The 19,573-nt window shown below is 43.7% G+C and overlaps 1 protein-coding gene across 3 annotated transcripts in view; it reads left to right on the top strand.

Moving 5' to 3' along the window:
- The window catches only part of FAXC (failed axon connections homolog, metaxin like GST domain containing), a 79,703-nt gene that overhangs the window by 35,009 nt on the left and 25,121 nt on the right, over positions 1 to 19,573 (top strand). The window lies entirely within an intron of this gene.

Below are 19,573 nucleotides of genomic sequence, written 5' to 3'. Positions count from 1 at the left end.
CTGTTCTGTTACTAATCCCAAGTCTACAGGCATGCACTTGAAGTGGAGGAAAATGAGACAGAATGAGCATAAGAAATACAAAGCTGTATCCCCCATTAGCACAGAGATGCTGGAAGAGAAGATAGAATCTAGTGCAAAGTCATGTCACCCATTTGGCAGATGAGGAAACCGAGGCTCAGGAAGGTTGAATAACTTGCCCACAGTCAGACAAATAGTAAAATGTGGAGGCAGAAATCAAATCCAGGCTGTCTGACTCTAGTTCTCTGCTATTTTCTGGCCCAGCAACTACCTTGAAGTTCCCCGGGAGCTGTGACTGAAAGGGGATCATGTTATGTCAGGACGACTCCTTTAGAGCATTTTCTGAAGTTGCCAGAACTTCAGCTGGCAAGGTAAAATGTAATCTTCAAGGTAATTTTACAGTTTCTTTTATGACATTGCTCCTGGAGGCTGAGGGCAGCAAGAAATAGGAGTCTTATCATTGATGTTGGTTTCCTGCACTTTGTGAGTTAAAGTCATAGTCGTCCTTAGGAGGCTAGCTCCCAACAAAGAGATAGATGTGTTAAGACTCCAGGTGGAAGCGCACAAGCAGTTGAGGAGAAAAGCTCTCTTTTTTTAGGAACTGCTATTGAAAGAGCCAGGTAATAAATTGGAATTTGTAAATGAAAGTAAGAAAACAAGCTGATTTCTAGCCAACTGTACTTGACTGATACAAAGTGAAATGCACTTTTTCCTCCCAGTCTGGAACCTTCTATTGAGTCATAAGAATGGTTTGAGGAGTCTTTATTTTTCAGACATGTGCCATTGGATTGGCACATGTCAAAGAGCCAAACCTACTGTTATTTTAATAAACACTAGTATGTGATCTTGGCTATTTAATAAAGAGGAAGGGGATGCAAAGTGGTGCTTCCTTTCAAAGGGAGCAAAATGAGTCGCTTGCCATGTGTGCCTCATGTCACTGTATCAGCACCTATAGTTACAATGTGATATGGTTTTTCAGAATGACTGTATTTTTGCTATTGAACTAAAAAAATAAAATCATTAAAATTTTTGTTTTTCAGTTTGCATAAATAGTTTTGTTTTTATAATACATAGATATTTGACTGATCAATTAGTTCTTAGTTAAATAATACATAGAAGAGTAAAATAGGCTTTTGTGATTAGTAATAGAAAATCTCTAGCTCATGCTTAACCAGAAATGCCTTTGGAGTTTCATCCCTCCCAGTCTGAAAAGCCTTGCTATGGAGTAAAAGCAGTGATGCAGTGTATTAGTCTTGAATCTTGCATCTTTACCAATTTCATTGATGAGCTCTAGGAGTTTTCTGGTGGCGTCTTTAGGGTTTTCTGTGTATAGTATCATGTCATCTGTAAACAGTGCCAGTTTTACTTACTTCCTCCTCTCCTATTTGGATTCCCTTTCTTTGCTTTTCTTCTCTAATTGCTGTGGCTAGGACTTCCAGTACTCTGTTGGATAAAGGTAGTAAGAGGGTCTTCCTTGCCTTGTTCATTATCTTAGGGGAAATGCTTTCAGCTTTTCACTGTTGAGTGTGATATTAGCTGTGGGTTTGTCACATATGGACTTTATTGTGAGAGAGCTGGTCTCAGTGAGCTGGGACTCTGGAGCAAGAAGCTGGGCTTGGTAAGAAATGGATTGAGGGGAGTTCCCATCGTGGCTCAGTGGAAACGAATCTGACTAGCATCCATGAGGATGCAGGTTCAATCCCTGGCCTCGCTCAGTGGATTAAGGATCCAGCATTACCGAGAGCCATGGCGTTGCTATGGCTGTGGTGTAGGCTGGCAGCTGTAGCTCTGATTTTATCCCTAATCTGGGGACTTCCATATGCCAAGGGTGCAGCCCTAAAGAAAAAAAAAAAAAAAAAAAAAAAAGATTATGGCTGGGATCCTGTAGCTGTTGCACAGGAGCTACCCTCTATGGAGTTTATGACTTAGGTTTTTGCCAAACCCTGTCTTTCTTCTTCTTCTTCTTTTTTTTTTTGCTTTTTAGGGCCACACTTGAGACATATGGAGGTTCCCAGGCCAGGGGCTGAATTGGAGCTGTAGCTGCCGGCCTACACCACAGCCACTGCAATGAGGGATCCAAGCTGCGTCTGCGACCTATGCCACAGCTCACAGCAATGCCGGATCCTTAACCCACTGAGCGAGGCCAGGGATCAAACCCCCAACCTCATGGTTGCTAGTCAGATTCATTTCCTCTGTGCCATAACGGGAACTTCCCAAACCCTGTCTGCCGTTTTATACTCCCTGTCTTGTGGTTCTCAAGCTTCCCCCAGTCACAGTGCAAGATCTGGATTTGATGCATTTGGAAAGCAGCTTTTGTCAGGTGGACCAGATCTAAGGGTTATTAAGGAAGGTTGAGGTGGCAGTGCCTTGTATGTGGGCAGTCGGGATGGATTGAGACTGGGCCTAAGTTTCTTTTCCTGTCTCTAACTGACCCTAGGGCTCAGCTGGGGAAACAGGCTGCAGGATGGGGGTGTTGGTGGTGGTAGTTCAGACTATTACAATGGGGTCTTAAGGATGCTGTGCATTTATCTGGTCATGATGAAGCAGCACAGATGACTGAAATTTAATATTTCTTTGCCTTTGATTGGACTTTTATAGACCCTGCCTGGTGACACAGCAGTTACCTCATGGGAAAAGCAAATGAATAATTGGCACATAGAGTTGGTTTGGGAGACATAAGACATAAGATAATAAAGATACAATTTTAGGAGTTCCTGTCATGGCTCAGAGGAAACGAATCTGATTATCATCCACGAGGACACAGTTTCGATCCCTGGCCTCACTCAGTGGATTAAGGATCTGGCATTGCTGTGAGCTGTGGTGTAGGTCATAGATACAGCTCGGATCTGGTGTTGCTGTGGCTGTGGTGTAGGCCAGCAGCTGTAGCTCCAATTCAACCAACTCCTTGCCTGGGAACATCCATATGCCAAGGTGTGGCTCTAAAAAGACAAAATAAATAAATAAATAAATACAGTTTCAGTTATGAGGCTCAGCTGGGCACTGTTGGTGGGCAGTAAACACTTGCTAGATGAATGAAGGAAAGAATGAGTGAATTCAAGACACATTTAGCCGACAGTCAATGCGGCACTCTGGGATCTGTGGATCTGAGACTTTCTGAGCCAAAACCTGAAATTTGTGAATGCTTTTAAGATGTAGGAACAGAAATAGTGATGGGTTGTCTAAGTGGAAACTGCAATTTCCTACCAAGGAATGTTCTTTTTAGCCATGATGAGAGGCCTTAGGGGGAGTATACCTTTAAGAATTAGAATGCAGGGAGTTCCTGTTGTGGCGCAGTGGTTAACGAATCCGACTAGGAACCATGAGGTTGCGGGTTCGGTCCCTGCCATTGCTCAGTGGGTTAACAATCCGGCGTTGCCGTGAGCTGTGGTGTAGATGCAGACGCGGCTCGGATCCCGCGTTGCTGTGGCTCTGGCGTAGGCCGGTGGTTACAGCTCCAATTCAACCCCTGGCCTGGGAACCTCCATATGCCGCAGGAGCGGCCCAAGAAATAGCAACAACAACAACAACAACAACAAAGACAAAAAGACCAAAAAAAAAAAAAAAAAAAAAAAAAGAATTAGAATGCAGACAGAAGGGTAATGCCTTTGACTTAGGACTGTATGAGTTGACTGTGGGTGAACGTACATGCATTCTGTTCCTCCTGTGAGGGGCTGGGAACAAGTTGGGCACAGCCCTGGCCCTTAGCACTGCTGCCGGAGGGAAATATTGTCATAACATTTGTAATAGCAACATTTGTGAGAAGTAGCAGGTTCAACCGAGAGCATTTTTGTAGAGGAAACTGACATGCTGAAAGGAGTTTCGAAAGGCTTCTTTGAGAGGGTGACATTTAAGCTGGGCTCTGAAGATAAGCTGGAGTCGGGTTGGCATGTGTGTGGAGAGAGGAACTGGGGTGCTGCAGGGAGGAGATGAACTTGGAACGTAGAAGGAACATCACATGTGAAGGCTCTGAGCGGAAAGGCAGCTGGGAGCCTTCAAGCAACAGGATGATGGCCAGTGTGTCTGGAAAGCTGGTGAGAGTAAGAAGTGTGGTGTGAGGTGGAGGTAGGTGGGGCCTGGATCCTACAGGCCTTCCATATCACATAGATAACTCAGCCTTTTATTTTTTTTAGGGCTGCCGGCAGCATATGGAAGTTCCCAGGCTAGGGGTTAAATCAGAGCTGCTGCTGCCGGCCACAGCCACAGACACAACACAGAATCCGAGCTGCGTCTGTGACCTACACTGCAGCTCACAGCAACACACCAGATCCTTAACCCACTGAGCGAGGCCAGGGATTGAACCTGCGTCCTCATGGATCCTAGCCGGGTTCGTTACTGCTGAGCCACAGCAGGAACTCCATAACTCAGGCTTTATTCCGAGAGCAGTGAAATCCATCAGAGGTTGAAAGTAGGGAAGTGGTGAGGACCTCATTTATGCTTATGATTCTAGAAGGGCCAAGAACAAATCTGGGCCTCTTGAGGAGCCTGGAAAGATAAGGTGGTTTTTGGACTATAGCCTTGGCAGTAAATTTAGTGAGTATATATGTGTGTCGGGGGAGGGAGGTGGTGATGGACGGGGCAGGGGGTGATGGACGGGGCAGGGGGTGAGGATTGACCACGTTCTCTGTGTGAAAGTTTAGTAATAAGCAGAGTAGCCATTCCCAGAGCCGGGGACCCCTGGAGAGAAGAGGAAGATCATGAATTTCAGTTGTGGACATACCGATTATGTGATCCTGAGACAGGGGCATGAGTGGAGAGGAAGTGTATGAAAAAATACATACACTTTCAAATCAGTGGAGAAAAGACCAATTAATTCAGTCAAATGGTCTTAGAATAGCTGGCCAACCATCTGGAACAAAATAAATACACCCTGACTTTACGTCATACCCCTGAATAAAATCCAAACAGATCAAGCATTTCAGTGTAAAAAATAAAACCACAAAGGTGCCAGGATAAAATATGGGAAACTTTTATATAATCTTAATTTGGGAATATTTTTCTAATAATGGCACCAAAGGGGGAAACTAGAAAAAGAAAAATTGATGTGGTAGCTTACGTGAGAAAAAGAAAACAAACCTCCTTTATGTCAAAAATCACCATAAATAGGAGTTCCCGTCATGTTGCAGTGGAAACGAATCCGACAAGGAACCATGAGGTTGCCGGTTCGATCCCTGGCCTCGCTCAGTGGGTTAAAGATCTGGCATTGTTGTGAGCTATGGTGTAGGTTGCAGACGTAGCTCGGATCTGGTGTTGCTGTGGCTCTGGTGTAGGCCGGCAGCAACAGCTCCGATTAGACCCCTAGCCTGGGAATCTACATATGCCGCGGGTTTGGCCCTACAAAGACAGAAAAGACCAAAAAAAAAAAAAAAAAAAAAAAAAATCACCGTAAGTAAAGTTAAGATTGAAGTGGGTAGGTTGAGAAATGTTCATGACATGTGACAAAACAATTCATATTTCTAAATTTATGAAGAACTTTTACAAATCAGTAAGAAAAGTGAGTACCTAAGGAGAAAATGGGGCAAAAGACATAAAAAAGTTAATTTGCAAAGACAATACAGATAATCAACAAACACTTGATTATTAATGTTCAACTTCTTTGGTAATCAAAGCAACACAGATTAAAAAATCAGGTAACACTCTGTCCATCAAATTAGCCAAGTTTTTTTTTTTTTAATTTAAAAAAACATGTGAAGTGTCTACAGGGGTGTGGAGGAATATTCCTCTGCTGGTAGGAATAAAAAACGAATACTTTCTGAAGTTGAGTTTCACAGTTTCAGAAGTCATAGAATTTTACATATTTACAGTGGGCCCTCTGTATGCACCTGGGTTCCGCGTCTATGGTTCAGTTGAGTGTGGTTTGTGTACTCTGTTTAGGATCTGCGATTGGTTGAATCTGTGGATGCGGAACCTGTGGATATGGAGGGCTGACCAAAATACTTAAACATCCGCAGAGTTTGGTATTTGCGGGAGTCCTGGAACAGATACCCCAGGAGTGACTGTATTTACCAAATATCAAAGCCTTTGGGGTTTCTTCCTAAGAAAAGTATTTCAAAGATTTTATTTCTTTAATCTATAAAGAGGATTATAATACTGAAACATTGAAATGTTACTCATTAATAGTATGGATTTTTTTTTTTTTTGTCCACAGTTTTTGGCTTTTGTTTAAGATGTTTACAGGAAACTTAAGGTACTAGGCTCTCCCCATACCCCCATCCTCCCCCCCCCCCCTTTATATTGTCAACTTTCTCTTCTTTCAGAGCACCTGAAGGTTTCACCATGGCAGAACACATGTAAATGATATATCCTTAGTTGCCCACTTGTGGATCCTTTGTAAGTAATTTGCACTTCTCTCCAGAATGAGTGATACATTTTATCAGTTCTCTTTGGTCACAGCCATACGCAAGTTATTCCTATTGCAAAGGATGTTCTAATGAGTCCACAGATGCTCAAATCCCAGGGTTGACCCACAGATGCTGTAATGTCAGGAGGTTGATGTTTGTGAGAGAGCTCAGGACTTTAAAAGTTCTTTTTTTTTTTTATTTTTGTCTTTTTGTCATTTTCTTGGGTCGCTCCCTCGGCGTATGGAGGTTCCCAGGCTAGGGGTCGAATCGGAGCTGTTGCTGCTGGCCTACTCCAGGGCCACAGCAACTCGGGATCCGAGCCGTGTCTGTGACCTACACCACAGCTCACGGCAACGCCGGATCGCCAACCCACCGAGCAAGGGCAGGGACTGAACCCGCAACCTCATGGTTCCTAGTCGGATTCGTTAACCACTGCGCCACGACGGGAACTCCTAAAAGGTCTTTTTTTTTAAAGGATACAAAGCGACAGCAAGGAGAAAGCCTTAACACTCAGCTCATAACTTGCTTCTATATAAGTAAGTTGAATTAAAGTCTAAGCTAGATGAGAAGGTCAAAGAGCATTTCAGTATTTTTAAACAACCAAAGACTAAGAAGCAAATTATTTGAACATTATTAATTACTATTTAAAATTTTGTTTTTATGACCATATGTGTGGCATATGGAAGTTCCTGAGCTAAGAGCTGAATCAAACCTGCAGCTGCAGGCCTGCATGCCACAGCTTGCAGCGACATCAGATCCTTAATCCACTGAGTGAAACCAGGAATCCAACCCACATCCTCATAGATACCATGTCAGGTTCTTAACCCACTGAGCCACAATGGGAACTCCTGAACATTGTTTTTGTGTCACTTATGCCTACCGGGTGCTTTGCTAGGCTCTTGGAAACAACAATGAATAAGAATGGTCTCTACTTTCAAGAAGGTTATAATATAGTAGAGCTCACATGTCTAGGTTCAAACAACATCTTAGAATGTGAAAAATTTCCTGTGTGATCTTGGAATTCCATTTGTAATCTTTCAGAAATGGGGAGCCAGGAAATATGTCGGAAGATAGAGATAGGAAATCATCTGTTTCCAAAAGGGGAGGGAGAATTAGATTCTCATAATGCGATAAAACACTAGAATGAATTATTGGATAGATGGCTGGTTCTCTTGAAGGACTATTACTGGTTCATTGTGAATAACCAATAGTGACTGCAGTTATCCCTCAGTGTCCACTGGGGATTGGTTCTGGGACCTGCTGCTTTACCAAAGTCCACAGATGCTCAAATCCCAGGGTTGACCCTTTCTATCTATGGGTTCGGTGTTGTTGGATTCAACTAACCTTGGACAGTGTGTGTATACAGTGTATTTATGGAAAAAATATGTATAAGTGGACCTGCAGCAGTTCAAACTCATGTTGTTCAAGGGTCAACTGTACTGTATTTTCTTGACTTTCCGGACCTACTAATTGGATAGGCAATCTCTTGATTTCTTCAGACCATTGGAGACCATCTCTCATGATATGCTTGTCAAGATGGCAGATTTTCAAAGGGGGCCTCATGGATGCATATGGTGCCCTAAGCTGTCTTGAGGGGACTGGTTTGGGGGAGGCGGGAGGGAGCCATCTCTGATTGGACTCTCTCTACCCTTTCTTCACCTAGAGAGGCTCTTCTGTTATCTGTTTATGTATTGGGAATCTGTTGTATTTTGTTTGTTATAGAACTTCCCTGACTAAAGAAAAAAGTGTGAAATCTCCTGGATTAATTGGTGGTGGATGCCTGCTTGGTTGAATAACTGTATGCATGAAGGGTGCCCATTAATGAATTGATATTACCTGAATCTCCAAGGACACTGCCCTTGACTTTTCTCAAAGATCTGTTGACAACTTCAAAGACTTGCTTAATGATTTTTTTTTTTTTTTGTCTTTTTTGCCATTTCTTTCGCCTCTCCCGCGGCATGTGGAGATTCCCAGGCCAGGGGTCTAATTGGAGCTGTAGCCACCTGCCTACACCACAGCCACAGCAACACCAGATCCAAGCCGTGTCTGCGACCTACACCACAGCTCACGGCAACGCTGGATCCTTAACCCACTGAGCGAGGCCAGGGATTGAACCCACAACCTCATGGTTCCTAGTCGGATTCATTAACCACTGCGCCACCACGGGACTCCCTTAATGATTTTTAAATAATAGCTAAAAATTGGATAGAGAAATCAGGAATCAAAGCTGTCAACCTTGGAGTTCCCTTTGTGGCTCAGCGGAAATGAATCTGACTAGTGTCCGGGGACACAGGTTTGATCCCTGGTCTTTGCTCACTGGGTTAAGGATCCGGCATTGCCATGAGCTGTGGTATAGGTCGAAGACATGGCTTGGGTCTGGCATTGCTGTGGCTGTGGTGTAGGCCGGTGGCTACAGCTCTGATTAGACCCCTAGCCCGGGAACCTGGATATGTCTTGGGTGTGGCCCTAAAAAAGACAAAAAAAAAAAAAAAAAAAAAAAGAGAGAGCGAGAGAAAGACTTAAGGCTTTTGGTTGATTTCAGTCTCAATATGTTACCAGCATGATGGGCTTCCAAAGAAGCTAATAAAAACCAAAAACCTAGCCTGTCTAAAACCAAGCATAATGTCTAAGCTTAAAAGTTGTTTCCTCAAGGAAGCCTTTCTGGAATTTTTTTCTAGAGTATGTTGGGCAGACCTGTACCATGCTTCCAGGCACCTGGCCTTTCTTCCCCAGAGCACTCCCTGTACTTTCTCTCAATTATTTGATTGTTATGGTGGATTCGTTTGGATCTCTAGGGCCTGACCAAATGCCTGACACACAAACTTTCAGCAAGTGTTTGTTGAACAAAGGAGTCCAATATTCAACTCCGGGATCTATCTTTTAAAAGGAATGTGGCCAAACCAGGAGGTAAAGAGAAGAGTGGTTAGCAAGGTGATTAGTCTCAAAATAATTTCATATGAGGAATTTGGGGGTACCAGGCATAGATCATCTGCAGAAACGAAGATGTCGGGCTCACATAGTAGCTTTTTTCGAGTGTTGAAAGTGGGTAGTAATTAGGTGTTGCTGCAGGTGATTGGCATATTTGGGCAGAGGAGAGGAGGAGAGAGCAGCGGCTGGCGTGTCCAAGTGGCGAAGTAAGAAGCGATGGCAGATCAGGATAAGGTGGCACTTCCAAGCAGACCCCTGAGAAGCCGGCAGGGCTCACCCTGGGATGTGGTCTGTGCTGCCATTCTTTGAAATCACTCTGAGGTGAGGGTGAGGGTAGCTGAGGGTTTTTTTTTTTTTTTTTTTTAACAGACAAAGTGGTGTTTAACTGCAAATGGTCCCTGGGAGTCCTTCCATTTCTGATGGTTTTATGATTTTATATTCTTTCTCTAGAGAGAAGAGCAGAGCTGATTTTTTAAGTTTTAAGAGGAGGCAGAGTCCCAAGGGGAGATTCACTCTCATGTCCTGGCTGATCTCTTGGATTGTCTTGTGTGTTTGGGCTGCCACTCATGCCTTTGGAAGGCATGGTGCTTCCAATGACCTCTGTGTACTCTGTGTCCTTTGCTATTAAATCTACTTTTTTGAACAATGATTGATTTCCAATAAACCTCCCTTTTAATCTTCCCCTTCTTTTAAAGTCATTTTTACTCAAAGACTTTTGGGCAGTAGCAAGTGTTATTATTATTTTTTAAATTAATTATTTTTTTAATAGTTATTTCCCCAATACAGTTTTTTTGCTCCTGTACAGCATTGTGACCCAGTTACACATACATGTACATATTCTATTTTCGCATATTATCATATTTTTTAAGAGAGCTTGGGAATAGGCTTTTTTTTTTTTTTTGGCTTTTTAGGGCCACATTCAAGGCATATTGAGGTTCCCAGGCTAGGGGTCAAATCGGAGCTGTAGCCATTGGCCTACACCACAGCCACAGCAACGCCAGATCTGCGCCTTGTCTGCAGCCTACACCCCAGCTCATGGCAATGCCAGATCCTAAACCCATTGAGCAAGGCCAGGGATTGGACCTGAGTCCTCATGGATACTAGCTGGGTTCGTTACCACTGAGCCACAATGGGAACTCCAGAAATAGGCTGTTTTAATAGCTGCTCTTCCTACCCTGTTTAATTACATCGTGTGAGCAGCACTGCATTCACATAAGGCATTTAGGCCGAGGCTGGGAGCCACCTGGCACCCGGCAGCCACACACTGTGCCTCCCAGGAGAAGGGTTGGGGGGCGAATCTTCCAAACTAGGCAGCAGACAAGGATGAGAAACATTAGGTTATAGCTATGTAAATATGAGCATATTTAGCATATGTTGTGTAACTGAACAGAGGGAAGAGGAGGAGAATAAAGACAGGGGTAGTTATGCCTGTCAAGCTAACTGGTAAGATAAAACCCACAGATAAAGAAGAAGATAATAGACACTAAAATGGATGTTCTGGAAACTCAAAGCTGTGTTTTCTAATGCAGGTTCTAAGCCCTTTCCAAATTACAGGACCTGTCTAGAACAGTGGTTCTCAGCCCTGATTACTCGTTAAGATCACGGCTGGGACAGGTACTTTTAAAACTTGGGAGGTGGTTCAGGCATGTTTGTCAGCTAACACAGGGCAGCTGGAAGGGCTGGCATGGCTGCTGGAAGGAGAACGAGGTGGGTAAAGGGCCATGGGAGGGGTCACATGAGGGGACTGTCTTGGTTTGGGTGACCCTGGCTGGTTGTCTGCATGGTCCTTAGTCCTTAACCTTAGTCTTTCCTATTTCCATGTCACAAACCTCTTATGTACACTGCAGGGTGTTTTTTTTTTAATTTAAAAAATTTTTTTAGATACTATTTTTAACAGCGTCTTGAAGATGTTGTAGTCTTACAACACCCCTGAGACTAGTTATTTTCCAAATGAGAAAGGCAAATGAGGGTCAGAGAGGCTAGGGAACTGGTCTCTGGCGAGCAGCTAGTGACAACACGTTTCTTTCGCTCCAGGACAACTTCCGTATGTTTGCATTGGTGGTTTGTTAAAATCACCTGCAAGAATAGTAATAATTTGACTTGGAAACCATAAATTCTATTTTTATTTTTATTGATTGGGTTCCCATGAGAGTGTATGCTTTTCATATGTTCATACCGGAGTCTGATACTGACTGAGGTGAAGTGATTTACTCTGAAAGATCTTTTCATATTATACAATAACTGCAAGCTGCTTGCAGCTGCTAGTAGAGAGGGCCCTTAGATCAGATGCTCAGAGAGCAGCCACTCTTCTGTTCAGGCACTGCCTTCATTCCAGACTTCCTGAGGGAGAGGGGAGCAGTGGATGGTCTGGGGCCTGGTTATCTCAAATAGCCAGGGGTCTTGGGGCCAGGCCCTGCTCCTGTTGAAAGATTTGCATCCTTCTAGGGATGAGTCATGCGTGGCCTTCCAGTTTCATTGTTGCTATCTCAGTTGGTAAAAGTTGGTAAAAATATGTCGGCTATTCATGAAAGCAAAAAAGAAATTACTTTTATCAGATTAAAATGAAATGTTAATCAGAGCCGAGTTCTTAGAAATTGTTGTGGCTTATTTAGCAACACAAATGGGTTGATGTGATTCTGACGGAAGCAGCCTCGTCTCTGCTTTACCCTGGGGGTATTCTAGCTGTTTCTTCCCTGAGAAAAGTGCTTTGTGTTTACATTTTTAGGGTTCCAATTCCTGGATGATTAAAATAAAAGAAAAAAGAGAAATATTCACAGGATAGTGTCATATAGACAATAAATTTTTGGGGGTCTTATTTGGTATAGATTGTTGTTGTTTTTTGTTACATTAAAAAATTAAACTATAGGTAATTTACAATGTTGTGCCAGTTTCTGCTGCACAGCAAAGTGACTCAGTCAATCATATATGTACTTTCTTTTTTTAATATTCTTTTCAATCATGGTGTATCCCAGGAGATTGGATATAGTTCCCTGTGCTATACAGTAGGACCTTGCTGTTGACAATAGTTTTTTTTTTTTTTTTTTTTTAATGCTTTTAGGGCCGCACTTGAGGCATATGGAAGTTTCCAGGCTAGGTGGAATTGGAGCTGTAGCCACTGGCCTACAGCAATGCAGGATCTGAGCCGCATCTATGACCTACACCACAGCTTATGGCAACGCTGGATCCTCCATCCACTGAGCAAGGCCAGGGATTGAACCTGTACCTCATGGATGCTAGTTAGGTTCGTAACCCACTGAGCCACAACAGGAATCCCAACAATAGATTTTTAAATCTTATCTAGGTGTGTATGTGTTGGAGATGAGACCAGAATGAGAAGACTTTTGGCACTTTTCCCGTAATGCCAGATGTGGAAGTCCTGCCCATTTGTGCTGTTGGAGATGGGAAATTTCCCCTCTATCCCTCTTGAGTTCTTGTGTCTGGACTACTACATATGACAGATTAACTGAGAAAAAGAAACAAATTTTAATTTGTGAACATGCAGGTCTTATAGAAAGGCTACCCAGGAAGTGGCCAAAAGCTGGGGGCTTTTATATTTTTTAGAAAAAGAAACAATAAATGTGTGAGGAACTGACAGGACAAAGAAACACAGGCTTTGGGTGCTCAATTAGTGAGGAATCTAAACAGAGTTTGGGCTTGGTGTAGTAAATTAAAGACGTAACAAGGTTTGCTTATACAGGGTTCTCAGCACCGAATTCCCTACCTCTGGTGGTAAGGGTCCTTCTACCTCCAGATGCAGGGAGGGCACCTTCCACGTGGGGGATTTATTCCTGTGGCCAGAGAGACAGAGAGGAGGGTCAGCGTGTCCTCTTGCATTGGCTGTTAAGTAGTTTTAATTCAAGATTATCAATATGCCGTATGACATCTAGGGGTGGCCTGAGTGTTCTTTTGGGCTCATTTGCCTGGATAAAAATTCATTGAGTATGAAGTTCCCTTCGTGGCTCATCGGTTAACGAACCCAACTAGGATCCGTGAGGGTGAGGATTCAATCCCTGGCCTCGCTCAGTGGGTTAAGGATCCAGCGTTGCTGTGAGCTGTGATGTAGGTCGGCGCAGATGCAACTTGGATCCTGCATTGCTGTGGCTGTGGTGTAGGCTGGCAGCTGAAGCTCAGATTTGACCCCTAGCCTGGGAACTTCCATCATATGCTGCAGGTGCGGCCCTAAAAAGCAAAGAAAAAAAAAATTCATTGAGTAGATAGCCTAACTCTGGGAGGAATTGCAATGGAATGATGACGTGATGTATTCTAATATATTAGGTCAGTCATTTGGTCCTAGGTGAACCCAAAAACCTATTGTAGTCTACTTTACTCCCACACTTGATCACGGATGCCTCCAGACTCCAGGCGTCTTCCTCCTTCCTCCTACCCCTACCCCATCATTTTATCAGCTCCTCTCCGAATTTCCTTCCCTCCCACTCAGCGTAGCCAGAGATCCATCGTGGAAGCTACTGTCTCCCCCAAGGTCCCTCATCCGTCATCCCTCACGGTCCTCACCTCACAGTGCCCCAGTCAGCTGGTTGGCCTCTCTCACCTCATTGTGCTCAGTTCCATCCCTTCCACCCTCTCCCCTCAAATTCTTTCTTTCCTCTCTTCAGCCCTTATTTCTTTACAGCCTCCTTCTGCTTACCTACCTTTTTAGTCTATCATATCCTAAAAAAATACCTTTCCACGCCTGTCCTCTCTCTTGTTTTCCCTTTACACAGAAGCTTATAGGAATTGTAGCAACAATCGTTCTCTTCACTTGTCTCCCCTTTACATCATGAACCAGGGCATCCTGATCCCTGACCCTCATCCCATCCTGCCCCCAGATTGCTCTTGAAAGGATGAAAAACACCCTTCCTTATTGCCAGATGCACTTAAAAGCCTTATTTTTATTTTGGCCTTTTATTTATTTTAGTTAGTATTATTTTTTTTTTCAAGAGCCAAGTTTGTTGTTGTTGTTGTTGATTTCTTGCATTTGAAATAGTCCTCAGTGACATCCTTGGCCTGACTGAGGCTCTTTGCTGTAGTCCTTTGCCACTGCACAACTGCAACAGCCACTTTAAGGGGCTTCCCTCTCTGTCAGCTTTACAGAGGCACATCCACTGCCCTGGTTTCTCTTTATCATCAACTTTAATTAGGTTGACCCGATGTTCAGCAAAAACAGCCTCTCCCATCTTGACACATATAGGCTTAGCACCCAGAGATGGATGCAAGCACACCAAGATGGGCTTGGCGCTGGTCTAAGGTTTCCGCAGCTTCTCGAACTCCATGTGCTAGGCCGTTAGCAGATGAGGGTGGTCTGAATTCAGGACCTCCTGTAACCAGTGTTCATGTCTGTTTCGCCACCAGCAGTAATGGGCTCTGGGGGTGGGTTACCGGTGGAGCCAAATCTTGAATACCCCCTCCAGGTCCTCAGCAGCAGGGCGAGAGCACCTTTTATTTATTTTAGTTCTTAATTTTGAGCTTTTAGAAGTAGGGAACTTCTACTTGAAGGAGAGACTCTGAGGAGTTTCTCTTCCTTGCTGTAAGGCTGATGGAAATGAGATTGCTTGGGTGTTCAATGCAGAGGGTTCAGGCTTTCTCTTCCCCTGGAGTCTTCATCCTCGGTTTCATCTCTGCAGATTCCTGGGCGCGAGATGAGGAGGTGGTAGTCTCTTGCCCTTTCAGGTGTAGCCCGGTTGTTAGTTGGTGAATGTAGTCTATGAATGCACCGTAGCTTGCTTTCCTTACGTTACTCATTTACTGCTCACAGCGCTCCTGTCCATGAGGAAAATTTAGGCACAGCGAGGAAACTTGTCCAGGGACACCCAGCTAATAAAGGGTGGGGCTTGGATTTGAACCTAAGTAGTCTAGGAGAAGCCAGAAGACATTGCTGAACACTTTTTAGCCTTTATCTTACTTATTGGAAATCTCTGCCTCTTTTTCCCTGCTTTTCCTTTTCAGGTTCCTTAAATATTGATCATCCTCAGGGTTCGCTCCCTCACCCTCTTTTTATTTCCTGAATCTTGCTGTTTTCTGTAGCTTCACTTAAATATCCTGCAACCACCTCACATTCAGCACATCCCCAAACTCCTCGCCTTCCACCACAACAGCATCCCCTCCTGGTCTCTATCTGAATGGTAGTATCATTCATTCAGTTATTCAGGTTAGATGCCAAAAAGTCATTCTAGATTGCTCCTTCTCTGTTATCTTATGCCTGGCCTTCAGAGCTCAAGATTCCTGGGGCCTGCCTTCTTTCCAGTGTCATTTCTTTTCTTTTTTTTTTTTTTTTGTCTTTTTAGGGCCGCACCCACGGCATATGGAGGTGCCCAGGCTAGGGATCAAACTGGAGCTACAAATTAGCCTATGCCACAGCCACAGCAATGCAGAATCTGAGCCACATCTGTGACCTACACCACAGCTCACAGCAATGCTAGATCCTTAACCCACAGAGCAAGGTCAGGGATCGAACCTGTGTCCTCATGGATGCTAGTCAGATTCATTAACTGCTGAGCCACAACGGGAACTCCTCCGGTCTCATTTCTTAATTCTCACCCCTTGCCCATCCTGTGCCAGCCACCCTTGTCTTCTCTCTGCTTCCCAAGTGCACCAATCTTATCCTGACTTTGAAGTGCTTATCTCAGATGTTTCCACTGCTTGGAATTCCCACTCTCTAGATCTGTGCATCACTAGAATCTTCCTGACATTCATATCTCTGGGTAAATATCACCTCCACAGAGAGGCCTTCCCTGACCATCCAGGCGATGGTAGCTGTCAGTCACTCTATCACATCACCTCACTTAAATTCTCTGCAGTGCACTTCTCACTGGCTGATGCTTTCTTCTTTATTGATTGATTTGTTTATCATCTCTTCTGGGATGTAAACTCCATGAGAGCAGTGACCTTGTCTCTTAGTCCCAGCATTGCAAGCCGTCAGAAAGGTATCTTGCATATAATAAAAATAGTACTGGAGTTCCCGTCATGGCTTAGTGGAAATGAATCTGACTAGCATCCATGAGGACGCAGATTTGATTCCTGGCCTTGCTCAGTGGGTTAAGGATCCAGCGTAGCCGTGAGCTGTGGTGTAGGTCACAGATGAGGCTCGGATCTGGTGTTGCTGTGGCTGTGGCATAGGCCAGCAGCTGTAGCTCCGATTAGACCCCTAGCCTGGAAACCTCCCTGTGCTGTGGGTGTTGCCCTAAAAAAAAAAAAAGGCAAAAAAAAAAAAAAAAAAAAGTAAATCAGAATTGTAGGCTCTCAGTTCTCTTAGACTAAAATCCAAGGTCCTTTCCTTCATTCCCTGAATTCTCCTCACTCTACCCTCATTTCCTACTCATCCCTCATGTGCACCTTCATTCCTAATGCACCAAATTACCTTGGTTCCCTGCGGCACACCATGCTGCTTTGCAGTGTTTTGCCTTCACACAGGCTGCTTCTCTGGCCTTGCTTAATTTGATCTCAAGGCTTGTTTCTACTTAGAAATGTTCTTAGCGTACTGCCCAGCCTCCTCCAGCCCCCTGGGCTACCTGCACTGGGTGTTTCTCTTCTCTCCTGTTTCACTTTGTGCATATTCCTTCATGGAAGTACTGTATTGTACTCATTTGAGCTCCTGTGCCCCCCTCACACTCCCCCCCCCCCCCCACCTTCTTTCAATGTTTTCTGTGTATATTATCATTTTGACTGGCTTCCCTGCAACCCTGGTACCTAATAGAAGACCTGGAAATAGTAGGCACTCAATAACTATTTGCTGAATGAGTGCTAACTTCCAAAAGGAATTTGAGGCAATCCATATATAAGACAGGGCAATATAATATATTCATTATCAGTAAAAACTTTCAGAAACCAATTGGTAAAAAACTATGTTCTTAGAATGAGTTTTGTTTTTTTTTTTCCCCCTTGGAATTGGGCATAATTTAACTTGAGTTTTTTGGTGACAAGATAAAAATGGAAGCATATGGGGCAAGTTATTTATTTTCTAGGAAAAGGAAAAGCAGTTTCTTTAATCGCAACAAATTTTTTTCTTGGTACTGAATTCTAGGATGAGATTCTTCCATAAAAGGTAGATTAAACTTCCTTATGGGCAGTGTTTTTTTGCTGTTGGTTTTTTTGTTGTCTTTTAGGGCTGCACCCATGGCGTATGGAAGTTCCTAGTCCAGGGGTTGAATTGGAGCTGCAGCTGCCAGCCTACACCACAGCCACAGCCACAGCAACACCGGATTCAAGCTGCGTCTGCGATCGACACCACAGCTCATGGTAATGCCAGATCCTTAACCCAGTGAGCAAGGCCAGGGATTGAACATGAGTCCTCATGGACACTGGTTGGGTTCGTTACTGCTGAGCCATGACGGGAACTCCTGTTTGTTTGTTTTTGTTTTTGTTTTTTGTTTGTTTTCTCTGACGGTGCCTGAGGCATTCAGATGTTCCAGGGTTGGGGGGGTGGAGGGATTGACCCTTCACCCCAGCAGTGACCTGAGCTGCTGCAGTGACAATGCCAGATCCTTAATCCACTGCACCACAAGGGTACTCTATGGACAGTATTTTTTTTTTTTTTAATGGCTGTATCATGGCATATGGAAGTTCCTAAGCCAGGGATTGAAGCTGAGCCATAGCTGTGACCTATGATGCAGCTGCACCAGCACAGGATCCTTTAACTGACTGTGCCAGGCTGGGGATCGAACCTGCACCTCTGCAGTGACCCGTTAGCATTCAGATTCTTAACCCAACCCGCTGCACCACAAAAGGGACTCCTGGTCACTGTTGTTGTTTTTTTTAAAGTAAATATGTAGTTAATTTACAGTGTTGTGCCATGAACAGTGTTTTTGAACATGAAAATGTGTAAAAAAATTTCCTTAACAAAAGCTCAAAGTTTAATGTTGAATTGCAGCTCCAAGGCATTTGTTTGGCGACCTACTTTAATACAGTGCCTATATTTTTTATTTGGATTTAATTTATTATGGTGTGGAGGTTAGAGAGCCTAGAAGTTTGGATAACTTGTCCGCCAATCACAGCCCAGGCACCTCCTAGATTCACACACACACATATGTATATGTGTGTGTGTGTGTGTGTATAGTTTTTGGGTTTTTTTTTTTTTTTTTGGCAGGGGGAGCAGGTGGTTTAGGGCAAGCTTTGGCAAGCCCTGAATTGGCTATTTTACATTTAATTCTTTGTTGACTACCTGGAGTCCAGCTCTTCCATGTTATTTGTTAAAGAGAGTTCTCCTTGAAAAGAGAACCCTCCTACACTGTTGGTAGGAATGTACATTGGTACAGCCACTATGGAAAAGAGTATGGAGGTGCCTCAGAAAACTAAGGATAGAGTTGCTATATGATCCAGCAATCCCACTCCTGGGCATACATCCAGACAAAACTGTAATTCAAGAAGTTACATGCAGCCCTATTCACAATAGCTAAGACATGGAAACAACCAAAATGACCATCAACAGATTAAGAAGAATGGATCTGAGTGGATTGAGAAGATGTGGTACATATACACAATGAAATACTACTCAGCCATAAAAACAAAATAATGTCATTTGCAGCAACATGGATGCAACTAGAGATTTTCATACTAAGTAAAGTAAGTCAGAAAAACAAATACCATACGATATCACTTGTATGTAGAATATAAAATATGGCACTAACAAGCCTATCTATGAAACAGAAACAGACTTACAGACAAGGGGAACAGACTTGTGGTTGCCAAGGCAGAGGGGATGCGGTTAGCAGATATAAGCTATGGAGTGGATAAACAACAAAGTCCAACGGTATAGCAGAGACAATTGTATTCAATATCCTATGATAAACCATAATGGAAAAGAATATGTATAAAGAAATAAATATATATATAAAAGAAGGTGTATATACAGCTAAGGCTACCTGGCTTCTTATATATTTGTTCCTCTTTTTTTTAGGGCCACAGGTATGGCATATGGAAGTTCCCAGGCTAGGGGTTGAATCTGAGCTGCAGCTGCCAGCCTACGCCACAGCCACAGCAATACTAGATCCTTAACCCACTGAGCAGAGTCAGGGATTGAACCTGTGTCCTCATGGATACCAATCAGGTTTGTTACCGCTGAGCCACAACAGGAACTCCTGCCTGGCTTTTTGACTCACAGAAACTGTGAGGTAATAACTGTTTGGCATGTAAGCTGCTCAGTTTTGAAGAGATCTGTTATGCAGCTATCAATAACAAACACACCTTGGGAGTTCCCATCGTAGCTCAGTGGTTAACAAATCTAACTAGGAACCATGAGGTTGCGGGTTCGATCCCTGGCCTTGATCAGTGGGTTAAGGATCCGGCAGTGCCATGAG

This window comes from Sus scrofa, chromosome 1 (assembly GCF_054392235.1).
Source record: "Sus scrofa isolate SSC_HxYL_T2T_F1_AM1 chromosome 1, Sscrofa_HxYL_maternal_Yorkshire_Landrace_v2.0, whole genome shotgun sequence".
NCBI lineage: Eukaryota > Metazoa > Chordata > Mammalia > Artiodactyla > Suidae > Sus > Sus scrofa.
The sequence above is the reverse complement of the archived record's forward strand: the minus strand, read 5'-3'. Positions and strand labels throughout refer to the sequence as shown.